At 39.0% G+C, this 10,186-nt stretch overlaps 1 protein-coding gene across 2 annotated transcripts in view; it reads left to right on the top strand.

Annotated features, from left to right (window-relative positions):
• The window catches only part of TRPA1 (transient receptor potential cation channel subfamily A member 1), a 166,998-nt gene that overhangs the window by 16,539 nt on the left and 140,273 nt on the right, over positions 1 to 10,186 (top strand). The gene's annotated exons all lie outside the window — the stretch shown is intronic.

The raw sequence follows: 10,186 nt of genomic DNA, 5'->3' as shown, positions 1-10,186 counted from the left end.
CACATCATGATCCAAATCTAAATGTGAATTTACATATTCAACAACGTTATGGATTAACTGCTCCGGGCTAGATGGACAATCTCCTGTTGCAACATCACAACCGGCTTCACTACCGGCTGCACTCATTTTCTTACAATAAAGTTATACACAGATCTATGAATAATCTGGTTAGCCAAGAAACGTATGGAACGGTTTACTATTTGCACAAATAATCAAAGAATTAACTCGATCTCGCTACCGGGGCCTCCATTTTATGTCGGGTATATAAAGCAAATGCTTTATATAAATATTTTTAAAAAAATTATCGGGTCAAAAGAAAAATTATGCAAACTATATTGACCCAGTTAGATGGACATAAACATCTTAAAGAGTTCAATCAAGAACCTGATTATTTTGTGCAATCAGTAAAACAGGGTACAAGCGTCTATGCAAAAATATAAATGGTTTATTATACAATAGGTTAAAATACAAACAAAAATGAATCAACCTAAATTTCAATAATATACAATGATATGCAGTACCCAGAATTCACCACTATATGATACCAACAAAACACTACTCAACCAACACAAGAATATTATGCAATACAGCTTTAAATTTGTGAGAGATATACAATCAATGGATTATGCGGAAAACTCAATCAAGAAGATGACAGATACGAGCCCTTGCTCCGCCCAAAAATGATGACCAATCTTTCAGATAATGGTAGTATTGCAACAAAACGTATAAATTATTGGCTTGATATAAAACTAGGGAATTCAAAGATTCCCAACAAAGAGTTTCTCCAATATTATCCCCTTGTTTCAGTTATATGCATCGTAACTGAAATCAGAGAAAATACGGATGTAGCAACTAACGTTACACGTCCGCAAGTGAGCGGGTATCTGGCTAAGTATCAAGCCAATTAATTTAGATCAATACTACATAAAACAAAATATACATTACCCAAGGGTCAAGTGATGTGCAGAGTCTTGGGGCAGCCAGCTCTCAAGAGTTTTTCCCGATAATCCAAATGATTTTCCAGAGATCTATAATCCAAATGTTTGTTTCTCTTTTTTTTTTTTCTTCTCCTTTCTTTTTTTTTTTTTGGTAACTGGTTTCTTAACCCAAAACTTATCAGATGAACACGCCCTCCGAGTTTGGAACTTTCCAATCATTGTTGGAGGGGTGTGTGCATTGATAAGGAACATGACGTCATAATACTACCCAGAATGCAATTTTGCTACTGATGTAGTATTAACCGCTTATATCTAGATGGCACTGTTGTATAAGCAATAAGCATCATACCATTAAGGGTTAACTCATACATGCCTAATATTTTCACTACTTCACACCTCTGACATCTAGAGGCCTTGTCTCAGGGCTGAGGGACAAACTTTGATACATGAATATATACTTTGAGGAACATCTAGACCATTCTCACACTGTAGAATTCATGTTCAGATAGGAAAAACAATGAAGCCTCAGAATCTGCAGGTGCGGTGTATCTTCTAACTTTCTAAATGTATAATATATTGTTACAATAACAGTAGCTTTTGAACAGTACAGTAATCTTCTCACGGACTTACTTTGGCCTACATGAAACTTCATACAAAACAGTGAATATAAATCAACATTGCTCTTAAAGGCAATGAATACCCATTATAACTAAAATAAGTAAATATAACTGTTTAAACTTATGAAAAAGCACAACAACACCTAAGTCCCACCAGATAGTAGCCTTTTCTCAAAGCAACCTTCCTACAGAATCAAAGTTTCGGGTACATAGTGAAGGGCCGCAAAGTTGAGTTAACGAAACTCTTTTATTATACTCACAATAAAATCATAAAAACACGCCTTAAATAATCATAAAATCAGATCCATCAGGTCCATGAATCACAATGCCTGACCTAGGTTTTGCCTATAAGGCTTCCTCAGGGGGGCGATCATACCACCCTTCTCTGCACACTGCATTATATAGGGTTAATCTTCATCCCCTCCCCTTCCTTTGAAGACAACACCCACCCTATAAATTATATTCTTTAAAACATTTGATACATATATCATTGCACATGTTACATATTCTTCCTTAGGACCATAAATAATCATAAAACATACATAAATACTGAATATATAAGAACATAAAAGCAGATCATATCTGATATCAGAATCCGATATAGACCCACTCCTATTCGGAGCGCTGCAGCTGTCCCCAATATTACAAGAAACAATATCCAACACTGTCATACATCGAGCCGCAGACTCCAAAATCGGTCCATTCCGTACTGTTTGATTAAAATTACCTCCCTCCTATATTCCTTCATTTCATTCATAACTTCTTCCCTAGTCACATGATATCATACCGCCAATAGCTAACCACCCACTTCACACCCACTTTTTACTTGACCAATAAGCAGGAATCTCACACTATTCCACCAGACAGGGCTTCAAATTGAAATCAATGTTTAAACCACGGGCCTGTAATGTCTTCATTTTGAATATCCATTCCACTTCTCGTCGATCTATCTGTCTCACGGGGTCACCTCCTCTCTAGTCCAATTTCACCTTTTCCACTCCTGCAAACCACAGACCTCTCGGGTCCTTACCATGCATTTTCTTAAAATGTATCGATACACTTTTTGACTTTCCAACCCTTTCTTTATATTGTTAATATGCTCCTGTATCCTTGTCTTAAGTTTACGCAATGTTCTCCCTATATAAAACAATCCATAGGGGCATTTCAACAACTATACTATTACCATATGTTCACAACCAATTTCCCCTTTTATTTTATATTCTTCTCCACTTCCTGCTACTATCTTCTGGATGTTCCTCACTTTTTTATCATCCTTGCTGCGGTTGTTGCATGCAAAGCAGAATCCGCACCATGTGAACTGATCCCTCTCTTTATTTTCCATTTTCACTGGGATGTAGCTCCGGACCAGAGAACTCTTCAAATTTGGGGCCTTCCGATATATCACCTATGGTTTACTTGGTATAACCCCCCCCCCCCCCCCTAAAACAGGATTTTTTTTTTAAACTGACCAATTTCTGCGCAGGGTATTTTTCATAGGTCCCGGGATAGCACTAAATTGTGTGAAAAAGGTGAATCTATAGTCTTTTCTTTTTGCTTCTTTTTCTTTCCCCTTTTTTAAGTCATAAACCCCTCCTTCTTTCTTTTCTATACCTTCACTGACTTTTTCTAGTTCTTCCTTCATGTACCCCTTCTCCTCAAACCGTTCTTGTATGATTTTACTCTGTTCTTTGTAATCCCCTACATCAGTACAATTCTTATGAATCTGAGTGAACTATCCTTTAGGGATATTCTTAATCCAAGGACGGTGGTGGCAACTAGTGGTATCTATATAGCTATTTACATCTGTTGGTTTAAAAAAACTTTTAGTTTTAATTTTACTGTCTTGTATGAAAATAGTCAGATCCCAAAAATTCACACTTACTGCACTAACCTCACTCATAAAGGATAGGTTCCAATTATTCCTGTTGGAGCTCTTCCATGAATTTTTTCTAGTCCATGTGGTTCCCTTTCCCATATAATAAAACAGTTGTCAATTAATCTCTTTCACAATTTTAATGTCCCTCCTTCCTGTTGTTTTTCTAGAAGTGGCTGAATTTTTTCTTCCTCCCAAGATGACATATACAAATTAGCGAAAGTTGGGGCACACTTCGCCCCCATCGCTGTACCAGACTGCTGGAGGTAGAATTCACTTTGGAACCAAAAATAATTATTCTTTAGGCAAAATTCAAGACACTGGTAAATAAATGCACCTTGCATCTCTAGCATGTTAGTATCCTCATCCAAAATTTTCTTTATTACTTCCATCCCTAAATTAATCTGAATATTCGTGTACAGGGACGTTACATCTGCAGTGGCTAACCATATATCTCTAGACGGAGCCCCATAGTTCCTTATAGCTTCCAATACACTGCCACTATCTCTCAAATAGGAAGGGTTTTTTATAAAATATTGTTGTAGAAAAAAATCTACATACTCAGTCAATCGACTGGTCAGGGATCCAATCCCCGACACAATTGGTCTGTCCGGGGGATTGGATAAATTTTTGTGCACCTTCGGTAAATAGTATATCACAGGAATTTTCGGATACCTCACCTTTAGATACTCATGCTCTTTTTTATTTATAATGCCTTTCTTATATCCCTCTTCTAGCAATAAATCAAATTTTTGTCTAAATTCAGGGGTGGGATCTTTTTTCAACTTCATATATGTTTTTTTATCGGATAGGAGTCTGGACATTTCTTTCTCATAATCCTTCCTTTCCTGCACCACTATCCCCCCTCCCTTTTCAGCCGGTTTTATTATTATTTCACAATAATCCAAATCCTTTAAGGCTCTATTTTCTGCAATGGTCAGGTTATGTTCCCTTAGTTTATTGTCCATCTCTTCCAGCCCTTTTAATAATCCCCTCTTAAAGGCATCTATGCAATCATTTTCCTTATTAACAGGAAAGAATTTACTTCTCTCCCGTAAATCTGAGTGGATAATTTGCTCTATCTCCCCTATCTCCACTACCACCCCTTTCGCGGTATCCACACAAGTTTTTTGTTTATTGATCGCATATTTGGCCATATTTAGTTGTCTAACATATTTATGTATATCCCCAAAAATTACAAACTATCACGACCGGCGTGCCTATCACATACGTGACACAAAGGGAGGGAAAAGGGAAGGCTCTGTCCAAGGGAGAGGGAAAGGTGGTGACCCCTATCTCACCTTGAGGCTGGCACCTGACTGCCCTGACATCTCTAGACGGGTTCCTCACCCGTACACCGATCGCGTGCCTAAAACCCTGGCTTTCCCTAAGATGAGCCCTAGATAGTGAATAGGGCGGTGGGAACACTAGTCCGCACCACTAACTCTAAAGGAAAACACCAAGGGGAGGACAGACAATACAGACAACATATAATCCCAGGTAGGGAACAACAGAAGACAACAAAAAGCCCAACAGGGATCCGGAGGGTAGCACTCTGGAACAACAACCAGGATTCACAGCTCCAGTGGGTCAGTATAGAAGTCCAGGCAGGAAGCTCTATATCTGGCAACCAGAGAAGTGAGAGAGGAGAATATAAGGAGATTGGGAGTGACAGACAAGAAACAGCTGAGGAGGAGAAGCTACGCATCCCTGAGTGAGACAAAAAGGATAGTAAGGCAAACACAGAAAACTATCATTAAGAAACAGCGTGATCTTTAGACATAGAGCGCGCAGCCACCCGCTGCGACTTCCTGACCCCGGGTATAACGGAGTCAGACGTGGCTCTTGACACCCTCGTGACACAAACTTGTTGTTTTTTTGTAGGGGCAAACTTAAAACCCTTATTCAATAATCTCTTTTCTGAATATGTCAGCTGATGGGAGCTCAAATTATATATCCCTTTCATATCTCCCTGATTTTCTTTGCCTTCGAGTTGTTTTCTCCTTCCTCCCCTCCTTCCCCGGTTAGATTTCTTTTTTGTGGATTGTTCTTTCCTGGACTTAACCCTATTTTGTCTACTTCTCTCTGAATCCCTTTTACCGTTTTGTGGGGAAAATTTTGTGGATCTTTGACTACTGTTTTAACATTAATACCCTCCTGTAGTTGTTTATTCTTATCACCATTATTCTTAGTAAAATTCTTATTGTAATAGTTATTCTTATAATACCGCTGCCTGCTATTATAATACCTTGGATAGTAACCTTGATAATAATTCTCCCTATAATAACCCCCTGGTCTATATGAATTCCCATTCGGGTATGTATAATGTTGTTGTGGATATGCTCTTCTGTTCTAATACGGTTGGTAATATTCATTACTCGACCTGCGTACCTCTGATGGTTGCCCCCTTACCCTTCGCTCAGTGCAATCTCCCTTATTGGGTAAGGCTGTATCTTAATTCCCCAGCCTCTCCTTATTGCTCGTTTTACTTTCATATCCCTTATTCCTCCATTTGTATACCTTATTACATTTATAATCCTCACATATTTTTATATATTATATTTTATATATTTTCTTGTATTTTTTATCCTTTACTTCTTTTTCTGATCTTATCATTGTCCAGACATCTTTGGGACAGATCTCCATATTCCCTTCTGTCTCTATACTGATCCAGATGATGTTTACATTTCTCAATATTTTCATGAATTTCGACCAATTTTCTTTTCCTTTTACTTATAATAAACTTCAGCACTCTCATGCCACATTCATTCATTAGAAGCTCCCATTCATCCAAATCCTTTTTTCTTCTGAGTTAAAAGGTAACTGCCACCTTAATCCCTCAGGGATTTTTCCTTCCACCAAATATTTCTTCAGGGCTATGATGTCCCATGTGTTTCTCACCTCCTTAATTAGCTCCTTCTCTAACTCAGAGAAAATAGCTTCTAAGTTGTCAGGATTTTTTTCCACACTCATAGAAGTAAATACTAAATCAATATCACATTTAAAATTAGATCTAAAATCAAATATATCAGCCATCTGAAACATAGATGAAATACCCACTAATAGTGATTTGAAGAGTTGTCTTGTCCGGAGCTACATCCCAGTAAAAATGGAAAAGAAAGAGAGGGATCAGTTCACATGGTGCGGATTCTGCATTGCATGCAACAACCGCAGCAAAGATGATAAAAAAGTGAGGAACATCCAGAAGATAGTAGCAGGAAGTGGAGAAGAATATAAAATAAAAGGGGAAATAGGTTGTGAACATATGGGAATAGTATATTTGTTGAAATGCCCCTGTGGATTGTTTTATATAGGGAGAACATTGCGTAAACTTAAGACAAGGATACAGAGCATATTAACAATATAAAGAAAGGGTTGGAAAGTCATAGTGTATCGATACATTTTAAGAAAATGCATGGTAAGGACCCGAGAGGTCTGTGGTTTGCAGGAGTGGAAAAGGTGAAATTGGACTGGAGAGGAGACGACCCCGTAAGACAGATAGATCGACGAGAAGTGGAATGGATATTCAAAATGAAGACATTACAGCCCCGTGGTTTAAACATTGATTTCGATTTGAAGCCCTGTCTGGTGGAATAGTGTGAGATCCCTGCTTATTGGTCAAGTAAAAAATGGGTGTGAAGTGGGTGTAGCCGATAGTGGTTAGCTATTGGCGGTATGATATCATGTGACTAGGGAAGAAGTTATGAATGAAATTAAGTAATATAGGAGGGAGGTAATTTTAATGAAACTGTACGGAATGGACCGATTTTGGAGACTGCGGCTGGATGTATGACAGTGTTGGATATTGTTTCTTGCAATACTGGGGACAGCTGCAGCGCTCCAAATAGGAGTGGGTCTGTATTGGATTCTGATATCAGATATGATCTGTTTTTATGTTCTTATATATTCAGTATTTATGTATGTTTTATGATTATTTATGGTCCTAAGGAAGAATATGTAACATGTGCAATGATATATGTATCAAATGTTTTAAAGAATATAATTTATAGGGTGGGGATGAAGATTAACCCTATATAATGCAGTGTGCAGAGAAGGGTGGTATGATCGCCCCTGAGGAAGCCTTATCGGCGAAACCTAGGTCAGGCATTGTGTTTGATGGACCTGATTTTATGATTATTTAAGGTGTGCTATTCCTGATTTTATTGTGAGTATAATAAAAGTGTTTCATTAACTGAACTTTGCGGCCCTTCACTATGTACCCGAAACTTTAATTCCGTAGGAAGGTTGCTTTGAGAAAAGGCTACTATCCGGCGGGACTCAGGTGTGCTGGTTGTGTCAAAGAAGATTGCTGCTTCTCTTGAGCTTGTGAATTGAGACGTATACCTGGCAGCGCGACCACCTTTTGTATAAAGATTGACTTTTTTTACTCTTATCAGTAGGAAGTTAGCTACAGAGCCATAGGGATTCTGTGTGCTGTCATTTGGTGTTTTGTACAAGCCCATAATATGGAGTTTTTCTTCCTTTAAGGCTGCTTCTTGTTGATAATAGCTGTGAAATACAACATCCAGTGGAGCATGCCATGATTTTTTTTTTAGCCAGCCAAACTCTTACAGTAAGGCTGTTGTAACCCATTAACAGGGGCAGATTGGCCATAGAACCTACAGGGAAATCTCCCAGTGGGCCGATGCCCAGGGGGCCACTCAAGCCCTTTTTATGGCTGCGGACCATGTACATAATGATCTGATGCTCAACGACCACAGGTGCCCTCTTGAATTTAACTGCATTACAGTTCTTATGACGGTGATACACTTTCATACTGTGGTTTGGGCGGCTGTATTTCGTTCTGCAGGGGCGGTATTGTGGGCTGCACTATGGTATTGTAGGCCCCACCTACTTCTGTTGTCCCCACCTACTTGTTTTGTCCCATCTTCTGTCAATTTGGTCCCACCTACAACATGGGGTAATTTTTAGATTTTTTCCAGGGCCACTTTAAAGAGGACCTTTCACCATTCCTGACATGATTGCTTTAATAGCTACATGCATTTCCCATGTTATAACAATTCTGGAGCATTTATTCTTATGGCTCTATGTTCACTCCTTTATTATTTCTACTAGAAGTTATGAATTAATTACTATTAGCCTTCAGTAAGGGTACAGAAGGGGTGGTAACAAGTTGGGGAATGTACCTGCGCAGACTTACTCTATCAAATCAGTGCTGCCATTTTCAGACTTTGCAGGTACACGCCCCCCAACTGGTTACCTCCCCCCTGTACCCTTACTGAAGGCTAATAGCAGTTAATTCATAACTTCTAGTAGAAATAATAAAGGAATGGCACAACATAGAGCCATAAAAATAGATGCTCCAGAATTGTTATTATGTGGGGAATGCATGAAGCTATGAAAAAAGACATGTCAGAAGTGGTTAAAGGTCCTCTTTAGGTTTCCAATCAGCACTTGCCCATTAGTGACGCCAATATGCCTTTTTGCTGCAGCTTACTCTAAGAGACCCGTGCAGTGGAGAGCGAGATCTGGGCTTTCACATGAGAGCTGGGTCACTTGTCTAGCAGCCATGAATGGCAGGATATCTCATCTGGGCTGTTTAACCTCTTAGATGCTGTGGTCAATAGCGACCTTGGCATCTAAGTGGTTTAAAAAGGTTTTCTGAGACTTTACAACTGATGACCTATCCTCTAGATAGGTCATCAGTATCTGATTAGTAGGGGTCCAACAACCAGGATCCCTGACGATCAGCTGTTTGAGAAGGCAGCAGCTCTCACAGTAGCGCCACAACCTTCACTCAGCTTTCCCTAGGCCATATGATGTCATGTTAATTGGTAAAGTCTTGGAAAACCCCTTTAACTGGAGGGGACTCCCTCTGTCTCTCATCGGCACCCTATAAGTTAGATTGTGATGCGTCGATGTCTTCGCATGGAAGCCTGGTGCTTAATGAAGGCACCAGACCTGCCTGCAGAATATTTGTTTCAGCCAGCGCCTCTCTGTTGCAGCCTGCTGGTGCTGTCAGTAGAGAAGAGAGTATAATATACGATACTGCATCAGCAATACAGTGTATTACAGAAGCAATCAAAAGATTGTCTGTCAAAGTCTCTTTGTGGGACTTGCAAATGGTTACAAAAAAGTGTTATTAAATAAATAAAAACTCCTTTCTTCCAATGGAAAAATATGCAAAAATCTCAACCACATATTTATTCTTATTTTATTATTATATGAATTTAAAATGTATGTGACTATTGCTGTTTTTCCACATTCCCCATAAAAAGAGTTAAAGGGGTTGTCCAGGCTTTTAATATAAAGACCATAGACTGCAGCGGTGAACAGGAAGAGAGAAAGGGAGATGGCACATGTGCACTGCGCGTGTTGTCTCCTCATACAGCTGATCGGCGGGGGTGCCGGGTGTTGCTTCCCCGTCAATCTGATATTGATGACCTATCCTGAGATTAGGTCATCAATATTGAAAGCCCAGGCAAACTCTTTAATGTAAGGTAATCAGTAAGTTAGGTGTACCTCAAAATGGTGCCACTAAAGCCTGCAACGTTCCCACATCACCTGAAAAATAAAGAAGTTATAGCTCTTGGAATGTGACAATGAAAAAATTAAAAACATTATCTAAAATTATCTAAATCTCTAAGGCCCAAAACAGGCTGGTCTCTAAGGGAATAATGTCTAGGGGAACCGTATTGTGCGGAGCCTATACACAAGTGTGTATTGTGCCTAGTACTGTTTCTTGCCAGCTGCATAAATATATAGTTTAACTTTGTTAAAATACTTTTTGTTACATC

Source organism: Bufo gargarizans, chromosome 5, assembly GCF_014858855.1.
Source record: "Bufo gargarizans isolate SCDJY-AF-19 chromosome 5, ASM1485885v1, whole genome shotgun sequence".
Taxonomy (NCBI): domain Eukaryota; kingdom Metazoa; phylum Chordata; class Amphibia; order Anura; family Bufonidae; genus Bufo; species Bufo gargarizans.
The sequence above is the reverse complement of the archived record's forward strand: the minus strand, read 5'-3'. Positions and strand labels throughout refer to the sequence as shown.